The sequence below is a fragment of the Panthera uncia genome (assembly GCF_023721935.1).
Source record: "Panthera uncia isolate 11264 chromosome B3 unlocalized genomic scaffold, Puncia_PCG_1.0 HiC_scaffold_1, whole genome shotgun sequence".
NCBI classification, from domain to species: Eukaryota; Metazoa; Chordata; class Mammalia; order Carnivora; family Felidae; genus Panthera; species Panthera uncia.
This window is the reverse complement of record NW_026057582.1, coordinates 111,091,744-111,114,050: the sequence shown is the minus strand read 5'-3', so window position 1 is coordinate 111,114,050 and position 22,307 is coordinate 111,091,744. Positions and strand designations below refer to the sequence as shown.

At 37.1% G+C, this 22,307-nt stretch overlaps 1 protein-coding gene and 1 non-coding gene across 2 annotated transcripts in view; one reads left to right on the top strand and one right to left on the bottom strand.

Moving 5' to 3' along the window:
- The window catches only part of ARIH1 (ariadne RBR E3 ubiquitin protein ligase 1), a 121,511-nt gene that overhangs the window by 81,462 nt on the left and 17,742 nt on the right, over positions 1 to 22,307 (bottom strand). The gene's annotated exons all lie outside the window — the stretch shown is intronic.
- LOC125910472 (U6 spliceosomal RNA) lies at positions 5,280 to 5,383 on the top strand. The gene has a single exon (XR_007453982.1). It is a non-coding gene; the product is annotated as a U6 spliceosomal RNA (small nuclear RNA).

Sequence of the window (22,307 nt, the reverse complement as noted above, 5' to 3'; positions counted from 1 at the left end):
GGTAAATAGGTGTTAGAGATGAAGGAGTGCACTTGTGATGAGCACCAGGTGTTGTATGAAAGTGCTGAATCACTATCTTGTACACCTGAAACTGTATGTTAACATTGTATGTTAACTGAAATTTAAATAAAAACTTCTTTTAAAAAGGCCTTGTTTTTATAGTATGTTTCCATGTAGCTTAATCTACATGCTCCTTAAGAGAGCTGCTGCTGATCCAAATTTTATAGACTATTGCTTCGTAATGCCTTACTTAATATTAGGAACCCAAAAGCCATAAAATATAAAAAGTTCTACATAGAAATATTTGCAACACCTAAAGTAAACAGTAAATAAGCAAACACACAAGTCCATAAAAAGACAATCCAACACAAATGGATGGTTTATGAATTCTAAGAATACAATTAGCTGAAAAACAAGAAAATATTCAACCTCCTTAATACAGTGGTTTGTTTTTTTTAATGTTTTATTTATTTTTAAGACAGGGAGAGACAGAGCATGAACAGGGGAGCGTAAGAGAGAGGGAGACACAGAATCTGAAACAGGCTCCAGGCTCTGAGCTGTCAGCACAGAGCCCGACACGGGGCTCGAACTCATGGACTGCGAGATCATGACCTGAGCCGAAGTCGGCCGCTTAACCGACTGAGCCACCCAGGCGCCCCTTTAATACAGTGTTTTTAATTTACCACAACGGCTAAAATCTTAAAAATTTAAATATGCAGGGACAGAGGAGGGGAAATGTCCCATGTTAGCGAAATGGCAACTTTGGTAAAATTTTTGTGAGAATAGTTCGGCAGAACTCAACAAAATTTAAAACACACATGACCATAGAGCGCCCGGGTGGCTCAGTCAGTTGGGCATCTGACTTCAGCTCAGGTCATGATCTCGCGGTCCGTGAGTTTGAGCCCCACATCAGGCTCTGTGCTGACAGCTGGGAGCCTGGAGCCTGCTTCGGATTCTGTGTCTCTCTCTCTCTCTCTCTCTCTCTCTCTCTCTCTGTTCTCCCCTGCTTGTGCTCTGTTACTCTGTCTCTCAAAAATAAATAAAGATTAAAGAAACCAATTTTTAAATGCAAATGACCTAAGATAGGATCTAGAGATTCCACTTCCAGGAACCTACTCTGCAGAAATATGTAAGTGTAGAAGGGGAAGGAGAAGAAATTTTACATGCACATTATTTGGAAAAGCAATAAGGCAAAGATAACCTACATTCTTCCAAGGGGGGGGCGGAATGCCATAAATTATGCCATATCCATACTTAGAACATTATGCAGCAATTAATAAACAAAAAGAAAATAGGTCTGTACGCATGCACATGGAAGCATATCCATGACACATCACTAAGTGAAAAAAAAAAAGCAAGTTACTGAGCAATGTATAATATTTTTGAGTTTAAAAAAAGGTAAAGTTCTATGATATATTCAATACATAATAAAATGTTTAAAAGGATTTATATTAAAGTTGCTCTGAAAAAGAAAAAAATAAATAAAGCACCTCTGGAGAGTTACCACCCTTGAGGGAGGCGCTTATTTGGGAATGAGGTGAAAATGTGTTTTTTTCTGTACTGTATTACTTTTGTAACAATCAACTATAAACAGTATAAATCTTGCTTCTCAAACTGTAGTTCACAAAATCAATCACCTGAGAATCTGTTAGAAATTCAGAATCCTAAGTCTCAATCCACATCTACTGAATCATTTCAACCAGACTCTCAAAGGTTCCTCTCACAGGTTCCTGAAGTGATATATATGCATAGTGAAGTTTGACAAGCACTGATACAAGCTACAGGAAGTTCTGAGAGTTCGCTATACTATCTTAAAAGGTTTCATTTCCATTTCTCCTTAATTTTAATTAAATACTTGATTTCTTTTTAAGAAATTATCATGTAAAGGTGGTTGAGCATCTGACTTCAGCTCAGGTCATGACTTCATGGTTCATGAGTTCGAGTCCCGCATCAGGCCCACTGCTGTCAGCAGGGTCTCCTTAAGATCCCCTGTCCCCCTGTCTGCCCCTCCCCCGCTCATGCTTGCTCTCAAAAATGAATAAACATTTTGAAAAAAAGAAATTATTATATGCAATTCAGGTATAATTTTTCTTCTCTTAAAAGATATAGAAGTATGTTGAGAGCTTTATACTAAGAATCACTAAATAGCTGCAATATAATTAATGCTTAATAAATGACATTCAACAGAATAAATTATTTATGTATCCAAAGTTCACACAGTACCATATACAAAATGGAAGAGTAGTATCTGTCACCAAAAGATGCTCTGGATTTTGATTATTCAGGATTTGATGAAGGGTATAAAAACCACTAAATAGATATTCTGAGCAAAGGGGGAATTAATAAAAGGAATTGAGTGCTTGATTTGTAGATGGACTGGAGGAGTGGGCAGTACGAGAACGACACCAGAATACTATACAACTGAGTCACAAGGAGCTCTTCCTGCACAAGCCACCAATGGAACCACTAAATTCAAGAATGGGAGATGATCCAAGGATTAGAAAGCTAGAATCAGGAAGTCATCATTACCACTGCCACGACTGACTCTAGATACCCAAGAAGCCAGGTGATGTACAAAGCAAAACAGAGTCTATCTGCTGCCTTTGCCACAAATGCCTCTGGATAATGCAGAAGAATGGCCAATGCAATGCTACATTTCTGCTACTGCAAAAAAAATCTCATATCCTTACAACTGCAGGAAAAAAAAAAAAAAAAGGAAAGAGGAACAGCAGAAAAAAGAAATAGTTTTTGGCTTTCTAGCCCAACAGAGCACAAAAAGGTACTTCACAGAATTGAGGAAGACCATCACAGAATTCCCAAATGGCTTAAAAGCTGTATGCATTTAAAACAAATGTACAACTGGGACGCCTGGGTGGCTCAGTCGGTTAAGCGTCCCGACTTCAGCTCAGGTCACGATCTCGCAGTCTGTGAGTTCGAGCCCCGCGTCGGGCTCTGGACTGATGGCTCAGAGCCTGGAGCCTGTTTTCGATTCTGTGTCTCCCTCTCTCTCTGCCCCTCCCCTGTTCATTCTCTGTCTCTCTCTGTCCCAAAAATAAATAAACGTTAAAAAAAAAATTTTTTTTTTTAATAAATAAAACAAATGTACAACTAAACAACACTAATCCTCAAAGTTTCCAGTTTCGAATATTTACTTTTAAGCTACCCTCCAAGAAGGAAGGTAAAAGACAAGAGTAAAATGTTGAAGGTCATGTTGTTAGGAGACTTTCCCATTGAAGACGCTGCTTGGAGATCACTTCAGCAAAAAGTTCACAATTTCACTCACTACCCTTGGACATTAATTAAAATAAAAATTTAACACTGACAAGTTTTGACCAACTACATAGAATTCTGTAGATCCATGACACTTAACTTGAAATTGTGCTGAGGTATGCATTTGAACTCCACATGTAATCCTGTTGTACCCAAACTTGCTAATGAATACATTTAGCCAACTACCAACAATAACATCTCAAATTTGGCTTTGCTGTTCTTCACCTGCCCTTGTACATGCATATTATGAAGGCAATTACTTCCTTCTATGTCATCTTAAATTTGGAGAGCCAAGACTTCACCTCTAGAGAATGTCAAGAGTTTAATCAAAATTTAGTAAAAGAAATGTTTCTATTAATAGAAGAAAGGATACTATCACTGTGTGTATCATTTGATTTATTCTGTATTCAACCGCAAACCCAAGTGGGGCATGTGATGGAAGGGATATATCTTATGTAAACAGTATAAACAATGTTAGGTAAAACTTGTATTTTACATCAGAAAAACAAACTGAAGGCTTTACATAGCACTATATGCTTTTAGCATCTAGTTGATGAACAGCCAAGTCACTTCCAACAAATATAACCCTAGTTTTAAACGTTTACCATTACATGAAGCCCCATTCAAGGCAAGATTTTCTTGGGTCTCAGTCTCCTAACTGAAGGGGAAAAAATGCCCATACTCTTTGAGAGGAAGAAAAATTCCTACAGATAAAAGGGTAAGAATTTAAAGGAAAGTCCAAGAACCAGGTAACTCCCAATTCCAAACTACCCTGGCATAACAGCTAATTTAAACCACAAATGAAAATTCTATATAGTCCACTTTATGTTACTTGACTATTTTTGCAGTAATTCAGAATTGTTAGAGAATTATTTAAGAATCCTCTTAGTTATCTATTCACACGTTCACCTCTGGGTTCCAATTGTCAAGCCCAAAGTATTAGCATTCTATACATAGCTACTGTGGCACCACTGAAAATGTTCCACAAACACACAACCAAAACGTTTGAGTGACTTCAATGTACCGCACTTAACACAACCACTAGCCATCTCCAAACTACCTGAAGATGACATACAAAATTGAATTCGTTCTGTTAAGTGAACTGAATATTGTTAAGAAGTGTTGTATATAGTTTTCTCTTCCTTTGGAGGCACTTCAAAAAAAAAAAAAAAAAGATACACATTCCCAACTACTTCTTAAGAACAAATTTTAACAGTACATAATTTGAACTAGTACTTCCTCCTTTCTTATCATAGCAACTCAAAATACCTATTGATAAGTGGTAGGATTCTAACAATTCACAATTTCTTTTTTTTTTTTTAATTTTTTTTTTTTTAACGTTTATTTATTTTTGAGATGGAGAGAGACACAGCATGAACGGGAGAGGGGCAGAGAGAGAGGGAGACACAGAATCGGAAGCAGGCTCCAGGCTCTGAGCCATCAGCCCAGAGCCTGACGCGGGGCTCGAACCCACAGACCGCGAGATCGTGACCTGAGCTGAAGTCGGACGCTTAACCGACTGAGCCACCCAGGCGCCCCACAATTCACAATTTCTTAATGACACTCCATGTATGTATAGATGGCATACAAAAATTTGTACAATATAAACACAAGTGAGATTCTCTGAAACCCATAGTGCTTATTTAAAAAGTATGGGGGTTTTAATTTTTATCTCAGAAAGATCTTACTTAAAAAAAGCCACTGTAAATTTCTTTAAAGCTCAAGAAGTAGCCATAAATTCAAATGATCTTGAAATAGACACATACATACTCCTGTATCATTTAAAGAAAGTTTTATAACCAAGCTATAACAGGCCATGTACATCTGCAGTACATTTTCTTGCCAATTATTCTCAAAAAACACAGGCTCAATGATTAACAAACATGACAAAAGGAACACATGGCATATACAACCGGAATCATCCTCTTTTCGTGAAGCTTATAATGAATACCTAGCCTAAGAACACTTCTACATATACTCGCTGAAAGGATTTTAGAGAATAAAGATCAGTGCTCACTGTGGCAGCACATATGTTAAAACTAAAACAATACAGAAATTAGCACGGCCCCTGTGCAAGGATGCCATGCAAATTCAGGAAGTGTTCCACATTTTTGTGTCAAAGAGTTGGGAGATCAATTAAGGAAGAATTTTCCTGATTGATTAAAAATAACTTGGTTATGCTCACCTACTCCTGCTAGAAGTTTACCCAGTATATTAACATAGTGCACAATAAAAACAAAAAAGCCAAATAAGTAATTAAATAATGACAGTATCACTAAATGTGGATCTTTAATAATGGGGTTGAACTGAATCACTGTTTAAGCATTTTTTTAATTTAGTGTATGTGCATAGTTTTAAAAGTTAATTATAACCTCAAGGTTTAACAATCCTCTCTGCCACATCTCAGTCAATACTGATTTCCAATCCTTTGAGGCAAGTATTTTAAATTCTTTTCACTGTTCCTTCTAGTACTTTTATCCCAAATAATATGTTTTCTCAGATAGTTACTACCTTTCTATTTTAGATATCATCTATCACAATGTTCATTGATGATGATTTTGCACTCTTACATGCACCTTCCCTCCAGTCTTTCTTGTGTAGTTTTATCATCATTTTTATTTAAGCCACTATCCATTGTTTGTAACAATCACCTAACAGGAATTCCAGAAAGAGAGGAGAGGGAAGAAAATTACCAAAGCAGTATTATAAGTTCATTTCTCAAAGCTTTAAAAGGGCGCAAATCTGAGGGTGCCTGAGTGGCTTGGTCAGTTAAGTGTCCAGCTCTTGATTTCAGCTCAGGTCATGATCTCATGTTGGTGAATTCGGGCAACTAGCCCATTTGGGATTCTCTCTCTGCCTCTCTCTGCCCCTTCTCCCACCCATGTGCATGCATTCTCTCTCAAAAAAAGTAAATAAACATTAAAATAAATAAAGGACACAAATCTTCCAGTTAAAAGGGTCCACTAAGGCCCAACACAATGAAGAGACTTGAAACAACCAAGAATAAAGAGAAAAGGCTGAAACTTAAAAAAAAAAAAAAAAGTCATCAAGAAACGAGAACCAGACTGGTATTGGACTTATTAGCAACAGTAAGTGCAGAAGGCAGTTATCTTTCATCAACATTCAATCCAGACTTTTCCAGCTAGCCCATCTAGCAACCAAATTTGAAGACAAATTAAAGATACTATCAGGGCCACAATGAGTAACATCATAAAGTTACATGGGAGTTAAATTAAGGATGTAGCCCAGCAAAATTAGATTAAATCAAGAAAAGACACAAGTCTAAGAAAAAGGGTCCAATTCAAGAGTTAGTGGGAAGAGTTAGTGATTACAACAGCAGGATGGAGGACTCCAGAAGTGTAAATACAATCCAAATGACCTTGATATCAGAAGCATTGTTCTCGGGAAGGTCCAGAGTATTTGGCATTAAGCCTGTTTTAAAAAAAAAAAAAAAAACAATAATAGTAATACACTATTTGGGCTGTCATAAAAACAAACACTGTTCAATAGTGTCATTTTTTTTAAATTTTGAGAGAGAGCAAGAGCAGGGGGGAGGGGCAGAGAGAGAGAGAGAGAGAGAGACAAAATCCCAAGCAGGCTCTGCACTGACAGCGCAAGGCTCAATCTCATGACCTGGGATCATGGTCTGAATGGAAACCAAGAGTGGGACCCAACTGAGCCACCCAGGCACCCCTCATCACGAGTTCTTAATATACGATTGTTACCTTGGCTCTTTTCTCCAACTTGTGATTTAAAAAAAGTCATTTTGTTTTGTGATCATAGTCAAGTCTTAATTTGCTCATAGCTTGATTTTTTTTTTCTTGAAGTGACACTTGATGGGGCGCTTGGGTGGCTCAGTCAGTTAAGCGTCCAACTCTTGGTTTTGGCTTAGGTCATTATCCCAGGGTCGGGGGATTGAGCCCTGCATCAGGCTCTGTCTGCACTGACAGCATGAAGCCTGCTTGGGATTCTCTCTCTGCCCATCCCTCACTTGCACTCTCTCTCAAAATAAATAAACATTAAATTAAAAGACAGTTCAGAGAAATGTTAAAACCAATAATATTTTATCAGACTAATGAAAAATTTAAAGATTCTTAATATACTGTATCAGCAAAAGAGCAAAGAAAATGACAGTTCACACACTACTGGCTAAAAGATAAACTCAATAACCTTTGAAAACATTCCATCTTATTTATAAAAACTATGAATGTCTATACCCAAAGTCCAACAAACCCACTTTGGAGGTTAGGTTAGGTTAGGTCAAGAAAGTAAAAGGAAGGGAATGATAGGAAGAAGACACACAATACGAGTGAACAAAATGCCCAACAATAAGAAAAAAGATAAACTGATATGTCCCTATTAGAAAATACTGTACAATTTTTAAATCCACAGTAATACTGAAGGAAAAAATAGCAACTTGCAGAATAAACTAAACTGGAGCAGGAAGCAGGAAAGAGCACCAATATAACATTATTTTTCTTCTAAAATAAAATACATTTCAACTTTGGATTCGTGTTTATTGACATAAGAACACTATTTAAATTTTTTTTAATGTTTTTCTTTTTTTCTTTTTATTTTTTTGAGAGCGAGCAAGAGAGAGTATGAGCAGGGAAGGGGCAGAGAGAGAGGTAGACACAGAATTCGAAGCAGGCTCCAGGCTCTGAGCTGTCAGCACAGAGCCCAATGCAGGGCTTGAACTCGTGAACTGCAAGATCATGACCTGAGCCGAAGTCAGAGCCCAAAACGCTATTGAAAAAAAAAACAAAAAAAAAATCAAATCTTAGCAATGATCTAGATCCAGTTAAACAGTTCCCATCTTCACACCCTTACTAACAATCCCTTTCAAAGAAGACATTAATAACCAACATGCATCTTAAAAGGGGAAAAGCAATCCCTATCAAAATAACACCAGCATTCTTCACAGAGCTAGAGCAAACAATCCTAAAATTTGTATGGAACCAGAAAAGACCCCGAATAGCCAAAGCAATCTTGAAAAAAAAACCCGAAGCTGAAGGCATCACAATCCCAGACTTCAAGACGTATTACAAAGCTGTAATGATCAACACAGTATGGTACTGGCACAAAAACAGACACTCAATGAACCCAGAAATAGACCCACAAACATGTAGCCAATTAATCTCTGACAAAGCAGGAAAGAATATCCAGTGGAATAAAGACAGTCTCTTCAGCAAACGGTGCTGGGAAAACTGGAGAGCAACATGCAGAAAAATGAACCTGGACCACTTTCTTACACCATACACAAAAACTCAAAATGGATGAGAGACCTAAATGTAAGAAAGGATGGGGCACCTGGGTGGCAAAGTCGGCTGGGCATTCGACTTTGGCTCAGGTCATGATCTCATGGTTCATGAGTTGGAGCCCCACATCAGGCTCTGTGCTGATAGCTCAGAGCCTGGAGCCTGCTTGGGATTCTGTGTCTCCCTCTCTTTCTCTGCCCTTCCTTGCTTGTGCTCTCTTTCTCTCTCTCTCTCTCTCTCTCAAAAATAAATAAACATTTAAAAAATTAAAAAAACAAAAACAAAGTAAGAAAGGAAGCCATCAAAATCCTAGAGGAGAAAGCAGGCAAAAACCTCTTTGACCTTGGCCTCAGCAGCTTCTTACTCAACATATCTCCAGAGGCAAGGGAAACAGGAGCAAAAATAAACTATTGGGACCTCCTCAAAATAAAAAGCTTCTGCACAGTGAAGGAAATGATCAGCAAAACTAAAAGGCAACCAACAGAATGGGAGAAGATATTTGCAAATGACATATCAGACAAGGGTTAGTATCCAAAATCTATAAAGAACTTATCAAACTCACCCAAAAAACAAATAATCCAGTGAAGAAATGGGCAAAAGACATGAATAGACACTTCTCAAAAGAAGACATCCAGATGGCCAACCGACACATGAAAAAATGCTCAACATCACTCATAAGGGAAATACAGATCAAAACCACGATGAGATACCACCTGACACCTGTCAGAATGGCTAACATTCACAACTCAGGCAACAACAGATGTTGGTGAGGATGCGGAGAAAGTGGATCTCTTTTGCACTGCTGGTGGGAATGCAACTGGTACAACCACTCTGGAAAACAATATGGAGGTTTCTCAAAAAATTGAAAATAGAACTACCCTATGACCCAGCAATTGCACTAGCAGATATTTATCCAAGGGATGCTGTTTTGAAGGGGCACATGCAACCCAACATTTATAGCAATGCTATCGACAATAGCCAAGGTATGGAAAGAGCCCAAATGCCCATTGACTGATGAATGGATAAAGATGATGTGGTATATATATACAATAGAGTATTACTCATCAATCAAACAGAATAAAATCTTGCCATTTGCAACTATGTGGATGGAACTAGAGGATATTATGCTAAGCAAAATTAGAGAAAGACAAATAGTATATGACTTCACTCATACAAGGAATTTAAGATACTAAACAGACGAACCTAAGGGAAGAGAAGCAAAAATAATATAAAAACAGGGAGGGGGACAAAAACGTAAGAGACTCTTAAATATAGAGAACAAACAGAGGGTTGGTGGAGGGGTTGTGGGAGGGGGGATGGGCTAAATTGGTAAGGGCATTAAGGAATCTACTCCTGAAATCACTGTTGCACTATATGCTAACTTGGATGTAAATTTAAAAATTAATTAAAGAAATAAATAAAAGGGGAAAAAAACTAAAAACTAGAAGTTACTTTTGAAATGTCAACAGTGGCAGAGCCAGAATTAGAATGAACCTAGTTTGCTTTATATTAGTTTGCTTTATATTAATCCAGATTTGACAGTTTTAAAGAAATTATAGGCTCGTGACAAATATTCATTTTAATATTGCCATACAAGGTAAGCAATGATTTATGCTCTCTTTAGACTGTGAAATACATAAAATACATTTGGAAGAAAGGACTAAGTATGGAATAAGAGAGTAAAAAAGTTAACTAAAAAGGATTCCAAGACCAAAAAAAGAGCCATCTTAAATACCAAAACATCTTCTTTCAACACAATTGATTCAAAAAACCTCTACTATGGTATACCATGAAACTTTGAAATACATTTCCACATTTAAGAGAATGCAGACTAGTTCTCCTCAATATAATATATAGTTTATTAAGTATTAACTACTAACCTCAGCCTTTTGGGCCAGAATTTAGGCAGCAGATACTTAAGATCTTAGGTTTTATAGTCATTTTGAAAATCCAGCAATCTTCATTGAAAACCAGATACAAACCTGTATCTACCTTTTCATTTGGGAAGCCTTAAAAAGCACTGTATTAACCTATTTAGAAAAACAGAGCCCCTTCCTTTTAGAAGTATATCAACAAAGAAAATGATGCACATATCTGTATCATGCAGCTAACCCTACAATCTTAGTTTGTCAGCCAATACTAGAGTAATATAAAGAAGCAACCTAATCACCTTCGATGTAAGCTTTCCATTTCTCTTTCTTCAAACATTTGCATTGTACTGCCTGAGTTCTTAAAATTTGCCTGTGATTTTGTCTTGGAATTCAGTATAAAAAAACTGTTGCTCTCTCATTCTAATATAGCATTTAAAAAAAGAAAGCCAGTTACTGGTATTGTAATTGCTATCATTTTGCAAGCAAATGGATACAAATATCTAAGCAAAAGGTACAAACATTTAAATAGAAATGTTTAAACTTCCTTCCAGAAGTTAAGCCTGGAAGATTCAAATTATTTCCATCAAAATATTCCAGAATCAGATATATATTAATGTATATTTTATACATATACACACATGGCCAGATCAATCTAGCTTTCCTCCTTTTCCTCCCAGTTTTACAAATGGGTCCTCTGTCATCATAGTTTCTGAAAATTAACCAACCAGGTCCATGAATCAAGCAAACAGCATGAATACCCTCCATTTAATCATTTCTTCTATTATTTAGCATTAAAAAAAACAACAACAAAAAAAAAGACAATGGCACACACCAATTTACTATTGCCTAAGTGCCAAGTAAGCTTCTGGTTTAAAAAACACAAAACTGTACCCTTTATAAATGGATATATCAAGTCTGTCATGTCAGAACAGGCTTGTCCTCAAGAGGCTTGTCCTCAAGATTTACAGGATAAATGGTAGGCCCTTAAAATAATGAGGTACTGGACTTGCTGCCAAGTGTGCTTGCACATATGTGTATTTAATGGTCCTTTAATGACTTGTCTTTGGAATGATTCTGTCCTACCTTTGCTGCTGCAGCCCGCCTGTCCTTTGCATCACTGAATTCATACTTCTGGAAGTACCCAATATGCACTGTAACAGACAGATGGACAGATCAATGGGCCACAGCGGCAAAGGCCAGATAGACAGACTTGATAAAAATTAAAATCAAGGTATATAAAGGGAAGGGGGAAACCAGAAGAAAACATATCTATCTATATTCTATAAGCAAAATGCCTGAACTTCAGGTCTATAGTCCTCCCAAACACATACCCAAATAAACTAAATTTTGATTTCTTTTCTTTCAAGTAGAAATAGTACCACTGCAGTAATCAGTATTTTTAATACCATTAACAGTTACAGATATGGCAAGCACTTCTGTAACCATGCCACACAATTTCTTCACAGGCTGCTCTTTAATACACAAATTATCACATCCAAAGACATTTTATACCAAAATTAATATGGCAATTATTACATGTAGAAAATTTCTCTAATACCAAAGTCTACTAGAATCACAAAATAAAACTAATATTTCAGCATTTTACCATTCTACTTTTCCCTGTCTTCCTAGGTAAAAATGGTTGCTAACACCACATCTAGATAACTTTGGGTGCTTAAAAGAATATATGATAGTGTCATTTAGGCCAATTACCAAGATTTGGTAAAACATTTATATACAAAACTACCATCAGTATCTTTAAAATCTATGTAGAGTCCTCCGGTTACTTCAAGTCCATACAAACAAGTATTCACACTTCAAGAAGTTTCTAAAAGTTATTTTTTAAAACACACCTTAAATTCCCAAAATGCTAGCTTGCTTAAGTAACCTTCATTAAAAGCTTAGATCCAGAGGTGCCTGGGTGGCTGTTAGTTAGGCGTCCAACTTGATTTTGGCTCAGGTCATGATCTCACAGTTTCTTCATAAGTTTGAGCCCCACGATGGGCTCTCTGCTGACAATGTGGAGCCTGCTTGGGATTCTCCCTCTCTTTGTGCCCCTCCCCTGCTCGTGCTCTCTCTGTCTCTCTCAAAATAAATCAATATACTTGAAAATAAAATAAAATAAAATAAAATAAAATAAAAGTTTAGAGATCCATGTAAAAAGCCACTTTAATTTAATCAGACATTTTATTTTGCATACATCTAAAATAACATGGATCCATTCTCCATGTTTAACAAAGACTGAAGAAAAACACTTCCCATTTTCAATGGGTCTAACCATTTATACAATTCTTACTGTAACCTCTCAAAAAAATAAGCAGGTAATTAAACATGATAATCAAATGTAATGCATGATCCTATACTGGAAGAAGAGAAGTTATAAGATGACATACTGGACAACTGCAGAAATGTCAAAGTGGTGTGTATATTATTAATATTTTCTAGGGTAACATTATTCAGATATAATTCACACACCACTTTGAAAATTTACTTTCAAAGTGTATAATTCAGTAGTTTTGATTATATTCAGAGTTGTGACACACAGTTCTATCAGCCATTAATTTTAGAACATTTCATCACCCCAAAAAGAAACGTCATACCTGGTAGCAGCCACTCCCCATACCTCCTTCCCTTCCCCAACAGACCCTCTGACAACCACTCATCTTTTTGTCTCTGTGGATTTACCTATTTGGGATATTTTATAAAAATGGCATCATAAAGTATGAGGCCTGTTGTGACGTTAATTTTTTCATTTTGGGGCTCATGGGTGGCTCAGTCGATTAAGTGTCCAATTTTGGCTCAGGTCATGATCTCGCAGTCTGTGAGTTCAAGCCACGCACTGAGCTGACAGGATGGAGCCTGGAGTCTGCTTCAGATTCTGTGTCTCCCTCTCTCTGCGCCTCCCCCTCCCCCGCTCAAAAATAAACATTAAAAAAAAGGGTTTTAAAATTTTTTTTCCATTTACTTTGCTTATCTAGGAAAGTCAACAAGCTGAGAGCTTACCATGGACATCAAATAAGTCTGTTTTATTGAGGGAATGGAGAGGAACAATTAATCTGGAAGTTAGTTAAATGAAGGCTGCTTAAAGCTTCAACTACACTATTTTTCAACTACTCATTTTACAGATAAGGAAAGAGCATCTATTAAAATAAATGACACCAAGTTATACAACTGATAAAAAGCAAAGCTGGACCTGAACTTAGTTCTTTCTATATATGATGCCAAAGACTTAACCACTAGCTCTTTTGTCCTGTTATAAAATTTACCAATTCCTACTGATTCCACACCCTAATTCCTTGAATGTCTATTTCAATCTTGCTAACCACATCATATATTTCTTGCTCAAACTATTTTTAATTTTTAAAAATGTTTTACTATTATTTATTTTGAGAGATAGAGTATAGAGAGATAGAGCAGGAGGGGGGCAGAGAGAGAGGGAGACACAGAATCTGAAGCAGGCTCCAGGCTCTGAGCTGTCAGCACAGATCCCGACGTGGGGCTCGAACTCACAAACCGCGAGATCATGACCTGAGCTGAAGTCAACCTGAAGTGGTCGTTCAACCAACTGAGCGACCCAGGCACCCCTCTTGCACAAATTATTGAAATAGACTTCTCACTGTTCTCCTTGCTTCCTAATCTCATCCTGTTCTCATTTATTTCCTATACTGCCAAAGTGGTCTTTCTACACACTAATCCCACATTAATTTGTTTTGCCAGGTCCTAGGGGATAAATGCATCTCATTTAGAACTATGCTAAAGCCCTTCATAAATTGCCTACCTGTCTAGCCCAGCTCCTACCACACTACTTCCCATACCATACCATACCATTAACAGCTTCTGCCTTTGCACATTCTATTCCTTCTATTCCTCTGGCTGGAATGCCTTCTCCAATCCCATCCACCTAGTGAGCTACTACTATTCATTTTGCAAAATCTAGCTTTAGATCATTTTCCACCAGGATTTGTCAGTCCTTACCAGAAAAAAGCATTAAACAAACATTCCTTCTCTGACCTTGTATGTCAGTGATATGCTGCACATATCACTGTATTGTAACTTATTTATACATGCCTCTTTAAAAAGTTGCCCAGGGGCACCTGGGTGGCTCAGTCAGTTAAGCTTCCGACTTCGGCTCAGGTCATGATCTCGTGGTCCGTGAATTAAAGTCCCCATGAATCCAAGCCCCGCATCGGGCTTTGTGCTGACAGCTCAGAGCCTGGAGCCTGCTTTGGATTCTGTGTCCCTGCCTCCCTCTGCCACTCCCCCCAGTCATGCTCTGTCTCTCAGAAGTAAATAAATGTTAAAAAAAAAAATTTTTTTTTAATAAAATAAAATAAAAAGTTGCCCAGTATTTGTATTCCCCCAGCACAGCTTAGCAGCTCAAGAAATATCAGTTGGTAAAAAATCAAATACTCAATTTATATAATGTTCTAAATTAACTGAAGCATTATTTTGAAGAACCCATTAACCTCAGAGAATATGCAATGGGAAAAAGACAGCCTCTTCAACAAATGGTGTTGGGAGAGCTGGAAGGCTACATTCAAAATACTGACCACTGGCTTACATCATACACAACAAAGATAAATTTATAATGGATTAAGGACCTAAATGTGAGATCTGGAACCATAAAAATCCTACAAGAGAACACAGGCAGTAATTTCTCTAATCTGGGATGTAGCAACTTTATTCTAGATACGTCTCCTAAAGCAAGAGAAACAAAAGCAAAAATAAACTATTGGGACTACACCAAAGTATAAAGTTTCTGTACAGCAAAAGAAGGAAACAAAACTAAAAGACAACCTACTGAATGGGAGAAAATATCTGCAAAGGACGTATCCTATAAAGGGTTAACATCCAAAATATATAAAGAACTTATATAACTCAACACTCAGAAACCAAATAATCCAATTAAAAATAGGTGGAAGACATGAACAGACATTTCTCTAAAAGAATCTAGATGGCCAACAGACACAGGAAAAGATGTTCAACCCAATTCACTATCAGGGAAATGCAAATCAAAATACAATGAGATACCACCTCACACTTGTCAAAATGGCTAAAATCAAAACCACAACAACTGGTGTTGGAGAGGATGTGGAGAAACAGGAACCCTCGTGCACTACTGGTAGGAGTGCAAACTGGTGCAGCCACTCTGGAGAACAGTACGGAGGTTCCTAAAAAGTTAAAAATAGAATGACCTTATGGTCCAGTAATCACACTACTGGATATATATCCCCAAAATACAAAAATACTCAAAGAGATACATGCAATCTCTATGTTTACTGCAGCATTATTTACAACAGCCAGATTACGGAAGCAGTCCAAGTGTCCTCTGATAGATGAACGGATAAAGATGTGGTATATAATACACAATGGAATATTATTCAGCCATAAAAAAAGAATGAAATCTTGCCATATGCAACATGGATGGAGCTAGAGAGTATAAAGCTAAGTGAAATAAGCCAGAGAAAGACATAACATATGGTTTCACTCATGCGTAATTTAAGAAACAAAACAAAAAAGGAAAAGCAAAGGAAAAAAATTTTTAAAAGGAGAGCGAGATAAACCAAAAAATAAACCCTTAACTACAGAGAACAGACTGATGATACCAGAGGCGAAGTGGAGACATGGGCAAAATAGGTGATGGAGATTAAGAGCACACTTGTCATGATGAGCACTGAGTAATATATAGAATTGTTGAATCACTATATTGTACACCTGAAACTAACATAACACTGTACGTTAACTATACTGAAATTAAAATAAAAAACTTAATAAAAAAATTTTAAAGTACATGTGTGAGGCCGTTAGCAGGCAAGAAACACGTAGGCATTCCTGAAAAATTTGTTCTCAGCACCCAGAATTCCTTCCTACCCACTCCAATCCCATAATTTAGAAAAACAACTGCCCCTACTCCCAAATATCCTAGGGTTCTGAAGGCATTTTAATTGAGCAATGAACTTAAAAGACACAGTGTCAAAAATGCGAAGGTCCAATCCCAGACTGGATGAACTTTTTCCTTAGCTTATGGCTGTGTCCACATCCTTATCATACCCGAACTGTGGTTCTTCAACTTTTATCACAATACAGTAATTTGGAACAACAGTTTCATCTACATGGCTGATATCACACTATAGAAATGAGTAGTTCTGACCAAAAGCCTTGCTTCTGGCGGTGCTAATCCTTTCTTAAAGCAATTGTAGGCTGCCCTCCCCCAATCAACATGGGGTAGCTAGAGCACAGAAAGCCTCCCTAGGAAGTAAGGCAGACCTAGAGAGACTCCTTTTTTATCTCTCTTCAAAGATTTGTTAGTATACACTGCAATTGTTCCGCTCTGACACACAAACAAGTGAGCAAGAAAAAAAAAAAGGTGTCAAATCTTTGACATTCTGGTTTAATAAAAATTAAACTGATTAGATTCACTCATTAAACAAATAACTATACAATCACAATCAAAAGTACTCTACAATTGTAGGAATTTAAACATTTATACATGTGCTTCGTTTTCATACATTACATTTTCCTCAAAAGTATAGTTGAATTAGAATGCAAAGAACTGGAACACAAGAAGCCCTGGCTAGTTGGGTGGCTGCAGAACACGAACACACACACACACACACACACACACACACCTTAAAAGAAAAAGAAAAAGGGGCGCCTGGGTGGCTCAGTTGGTTAAGCGGCCGACTTTGGCTCAGGTCACGATCTCGCGGTCCATGAGTTCGAGCCCCGCGTCGGGCTCTGTGCTGACAGCTCGGAGCCTGGAGCCTGTTTCAGATTCTGTGTCTCCCTCTCTCTGACCCTCCCCCGTTCATGCTCTGTCTCTCTCTGTCTCAAAAATAAATAAACGTTAAAAAAAAAATTTTTTTTTTTTAAAGAAAAAGAAAAAAAAAGAATGTGGACTTGTTCCAATACCTGGAGACAGAGAAAGTGAATATTCAGGAGGAAAGCATTGTATCCTCCTAGTTCATTTTATTACCAAAAAAGATGGGCAGGAGATGAGCTTTTACCCTGTTTCAGTTTTCACAGGCTTTTGCAGATCTAAATATTCCAAAGTGCTTACTACAAGAGATGCCATAGAATACACAGTGCATTTTTATGTTCTTAAATTAATAAAACAACTTTGTAGACAGGAAAAAAAAAAACATTTAGGGTCTCAAAAGGAGGATAAAAATCAAGTTAGGAGAAGGGTAGAGGTTCTACTTTTAAGAGAAAAGTATTAGTAAGAATGAAGATATTAATTAAAGTGATCGCTTCTGAGGGAGGGAATCAGGTAGTGAATACATTAAGGTAGGAGAGTTTTTACTTTTTGAATTTTGAGCCAAGAAAATACATGCATAGTCAAACAATTTTTTTTTAATCCTAAAAAATGCCTTATCAACAGTCTTAGAATACTGAGGTTTAAATCTTTTTTATTTTTATTTTTTTAAGGTTTATTTATTTTTGAGAGAGAGACAGAGTATGAGCGGGGAGGTGCAGAAAGAGAGGGAGACACAGAATCTGAAGCAGGCTCCAGGTTCTGAGCTGCCAGCACAGAACCCAACGTGGGGCTCGAACCCCTGAGCTGTGAGATCATGACCTGAGCCAAAACTGGATGCTTAACCGACTGAGCCACCCGGGTGCCCCTAAATTTTTTTTAAATCAAAGGTTATAAGAGGAGAGTTCAATTATATTGACCTCAGCATGCAACTTATTTCTATATTATGTGTTGGTTACACAGAATGAAGAAAATCTGGATTCACAGTAAGTTTGCATTGCAGTTTCAGGATACTCTTCATTTTAACAGACCCAGAAGCTTAAAAAAGGTAGTTGAAAACATTTTATTCAGAGCTAACTAGTTAACACTGTCTAGCAACTGCCTTTATTTTTATAAATGCAGAGTCCAAGGAAATATATAGAACATAAAACTATTAGTAACATCGTAACATGAAGATAAATTACCTATTGTTACTGCAAAACCTTCCAATGCCTGCAATGACGATGTAAATAAACAGATCTGCCTTTGCCTTCTCTGGCATTTAACTGAACAGGGTGCACATGTGCTGCTGTAGTGTTCCACCTTATGTAACTTTGCTTGAGCAGACACCCACAAATCTGAATCCAAAATACCAGTGAATAATTTTCCTAATCAACAATCCATAAGAAGTAAAGCAAAAGCCTTATATCTGGATTCTACATCCCTCCCAAAAAATGTTAGCCTGGATATAGTTTAATGCATTGGTAGTCTCCGATGTTAAATCAGTCTTTAATAAAACGGCCATCAGGAAGAAGAGTTAGAAGCAGGTAGGTTCAAGCAAAAAAAAAAAAAAGCTACAGACAGATATTAATATATGGAAAAAGTCAAGAGACACGTGGGTAGCTGACACGGTTGGGTGTCCAACTCTTGATTTCAGGTCAGGTCACGATCTCGCGGTTCATGGGATGGAGCCTGGTGTTGGGCTCTGCACTGACATATGGAGCCTGCTTCAGATTCTCTTTCCCCCTCTTGTTTCAGGCCATCCCCTGCTAGCGCACATGCACACTGTCGCTCTCAAAATAAATGAACTTAAAAAAAAAAAAAAATATATATATATATATATATATGGAAAAAGCTGAAAACACAGCTGTTCAAATATGAAATGCACTCACTTCTAGAAGTGGTTGTGAGGGTTTAAGTCACTGTAAGAATAGTCTCAGGGACTATTTAACAAGGAGCTAGTACTTAATAAGTGGTTGGCCAAAACAACCTTTAAGATCCCTTTTTATCTTTGTTAATCTGACTCTGTGTGAATCAAAAAAACAGTGATTAGGTAAGTTTACTGCCACCCTTAATTCTTTAGCTGTTGTTTATTTGTCCTAATTTCATTCCTAAGGATGAGCAGATCTTTGTGAATTTTAAAGTCCTATTTTCACCCTTTTATCTTCATAGTAGGATGGAACGCAACATTATAAATCAATCTCCAGGCACTGCCATATATTCCAAGGACCCAGCTCGAACTATGTTAATGCAATATGAGTTGAGATGACTACAAAAAAGATAAAATATTTAGCTCCAATGGAATTGAATTACTACATTTAAAAAGCTAAGCTGGTGAATAAAACTATATACATACCTTTCTTCCCACATTAAATAACAATCTGAGGCCTACTTAAGTTTTCATTTCATAAGAACTGAAGTGATGAACAGTAAGTTGAAAGATAAAGACATTTCCTTACATAGCAGTTTAAATGGGGTCAGTAATAAGCTCCTCTGAGAACTTCACAAAAGAACTCTTATTATTGATCAAAATGAGTCGAGTCAGCTATTTTCCCGTTAAACATATCAAGCACTTGTTATCCTGTGAATCTGTAACAATTTCACAATATTATTCTTCCAAAATTTCTTGGTGCTTCTATCACAAGGAGAATGTTGTTAGGCTTTGCAGACCACTGGTCTCAGTTTGTAATTTCATACATAAATCATGAGTACAATTTTGCACAGTACAAATGCATTCTATAACGTAGGTCAAGTAGTGGAATTATTATTCAATGTTAAAACTTCGTGTTTCTAAATGCTTACACTGGGCTACAAGATAGTAAATATTGTAATAGCGATTCTGACTTGATATTTTCTTGAGGATGGTGCATTTGTAGGTTGTAAAGTTTAAAGGGGGAATGTAGTATACTTCTGACTCTGTCTGACTCTTGTTTATTATTTATTTGGATTCATAGGCCATAGCAATGAAGTCTTAAGCCAGAACCCACTGACTCAGTCTGTACAAGTCAGTCTCCTGGGGCATAGAGCTAGATGGAGAAAAGTATAGTGGATCTAGAAAGACAAACAGAAAATATCCAGCACACAAGACAGTAACACTCACATGTTTTACATTTATACATGTTTTACATTTAATCATACAAAATTCTTAAATAGTAAGTTCCAACCCCAACTATGAAGACCTTGGCAAGTTATTAAATTCCTCTAAAGTCTCAATTTCCTTACCCATAAAATAGTAAAAATACCACCTACTTCAGAGAACAGTTGTGATGACTAACATTCTCTAAACCAGTAAAGAACAAAAATTGGAAAGCATATTAGAGAATGAGAAAAGAGCTAATTCAGTGACGTCAAGAGGAATGTGAACTGACAAACAAAAAAAACAGGTATAGTACCAAGACTAATTTTTATCAATAATAAAACCAGTAAGAAAACTCATTCATATTTAATTTTGACTTTTCAATCAATGTTTATTTATCAGCTATGTTCCAGGATCTGTGCTGGTCAATGGCAATGTCAAAATTAATACACTGATCCTACCCTCAAGGATTGCAGATCTATTTAATACAAGGACAAATCAGAGGTAAGACCTTTTTAAAAAACAGTATGTACAAAATTTTGAGACCCACTCACAGGTAAGGATTCATAGAAGAAAGGACATTTAAAGTGGGTCTTAAATGGGGCACCTGGGTGGCTCAGTTCGTTTAGCATCCGATTTCAGCTCAGGTCATGATCTCACGGTTCATGAGTTCGAGCTCCACCATCAGGCTCTGTGCTGACAGCTCAGAGTCTGGAGCCTGCTTTGGATCTGTGATCTCCCTCTCTCTCTGCCCTTCCCCCATTCATGCTCTCTCTCTCTCTCTCTCTCTCTCGCTCTCGCTCTCGCTCTCTCTCTCTCAAAAATAAATAAACATTTAAAAATAAATAAATAAGTAATAAAGTGGGTCTTAATGTATGAAAGAGTTTATCAGGGGAAAGCAATAGAAGCAAAGAAAAAAGCCTTACCAAGGCAACGAGACAAACTTCACAGGAAATATCATTACTTTGCTATGCCAAGATGAGTGTGAAGAAATGGCAGATAAGGTACATGGGGGCTGAATTATGAAAAGCATGATCTACCATGCCAAAGAATCTCGTATCATCATAATATGTGTCCTCTTGTAACCTAGTCATTGCGACCTGTCGGCTAAGAAGGGCTAAGCATTATTTCCTATCCCATTTCCACCCCGTTGCTTATCACAAATAATAAAGATTTAGTATACTTTCTCAGGCTATAAACTTAGGACAAGTATGAACATTTTTGACACTGTCATAAACTGAAAAGAATGAACACCCTATAAAAAAAGGAAACATGCAGCATTCCTGGAGGAATCTGTAGGGACCATAAAATTATCACAAGGCCACACTTTCCATCAATATCACCCTTTTCATGTTCTTTTGATTTTTTTAATTTTGCCAATGAGAGAGGCTTCTAATAACTTCTAATAGCTATAACAAGACTCTACGTGTCCACAGAGAAGTCAATATTTTGCTTCTTTCCTAAAAACCAACAAATCTCTTTGGAAGGCAGGGCTTTCCTTCACCAAGCAGCAAAGATGGGGCAACACACAGCAGAAGTGAAACACAGCAGGGTTCACCGGTATAAAAACAATACTTCGGAAGACAAACTGGTAAAATGTGGCATTTCTGGGTAATGGCAATACACTAAGATCCTCAACTTTGAAAACAAGGCCAGGGCAAGTCCAGAAACAGAAAATAATTAGGATCAGGCTACAGATGGATAAAAGTGAACATGAAGAGTCCTGAGTTATTATCTTTACAATCAAGTACGTATTTACCTGTCTGCTCTTCCTAGATTAGGAACCCTGGAAAGGAATGTTCTCCACTCATCTTTATATACCTATTGCCAAGCACACGTACTGAGGGAGGTATATAGATGTAAAAGGTAAGTACAGATTTGGCAGAACATGGTGATAGGAAGCTGTATAGTAGTTTCAGGAATAGTAAAATCTAAGAACAAGTTCAAGATAGTGGCATTGGAGCAGATGGAAAGGAGGCTTTGGTCTTTTAGCTTCCTATCTTGAAAGAATTCACACTAATGATGTTTTGCCACTTGTACCTGCATTTCGTAACTGGAAAAGAACTTTGGAAATCATCAAATCCAAATCTTTTCTTTTA